Consider the following 1,185-nt stretch of genomic DNA (forward strand, 5'->3'; position numbering starts at 1 on the left):
GCTGATTATGGTTCATTTACTGTTTTATATGTTTTTATTGACGTCAGAGAGGAAGGGGGGGGGAGGGAGAGGAACATCCATGATGAGGGAGAAACATTGATCAGCCGCCTCCTGCACGCCCCCTACTGGGGATATGCCCTCAACCCAGGTACACGCCCTTGACCGGATTCGAACCCGGGACCCTTCAGTCCGCAGGCCGACGCTCTATCCACTGAGCCAGACCGGTCAGGACATTGTCTCACTTTTTTATATATTTTTTTTCCTTAAAAATTCTCAATTTAGCACAGATTCTATTTCAGAGAATAAATGTGAGAAACGTAGGTTGTTTTAAAATAGCACTGTAGCTCGTTGGTAGATAATTTGATGGGCAGTTACACAATCCACAAAAACAATGACCAGAAATAAGACATTATCTCTAACAGAGCTGCCGGAAAAAAATCCTGATTATTAAAACTCCTGGAGCCCTGGCTGGGGTGGCTCAGTGGATAGAGCGTCGGCCTGCAGACTGAAGGGTCCCGGGTTCGATTCCCGATCAAGGGCATGGACCTGGGTTGCGGGCACATCCCCAGGGGGAGGGTGTGCAGGAGGCAGCTGATCGATGTTTCTCATTATCTCTGTTTCTAACTCTCTGTCCCTCTCCCTTCCTCTCTGTAAAAAAATCAATAAAATATATTTTATAGAAATTAAAGAAAAAGAATTCACACAAACAATCGCAAAAGACCTGGGAGTGTCTGTGCCAGGCCAAGGCCGCTAAGGAATGTCGAAGGCGGGACATGCCTGGAATTCCTGGCTCCGGCCTGGACCTCCCACGGGCGGCCCGTCTGCAGCTACGAATGGCGCCAGGGGTGTTGAGTTTTCACCCACAACAGCCACGGTCGTCGGCCGTCACCCACGCACAGGCCACGGCAGCCGGGGTGACACCCACAGCCGTACACGACCCCCAGGCGGGGCAACTGGTGATGTCACGGGATCCCCCACATGACAAAACGTGTCTCATTGCCCCTGTCATTGGGGTGGGGGGGGTTCAGCACAGTTGGCTTTTGGGGCTGCAGGGTTTTCAGTGGTGGTGGATGGTAGGGAGGTGCTAGATTGTAGAATTTTATCCCTGAAACGTGTAGAATTTTATGGGCCAACTAGAGGCCCGGTGCACGAAATTCGTGCACTTGGTAGGGGGATCACTCAGCC

Source organism: Myotis davidii, unplaced genomic scaffold (genome assembly GCF_000327345.1).
Source record: "Myotis davidii unplaced genomic scaffold, ASM32734v1 scaffold3992, whole genome shotgun sequence".
Classification (NCBI taxonomy): Eukaryota; Metazoa; Chordata; class Mammalia; order Chiroptera; family Vespertilionidae; genus Myotis; species Myotis davidii.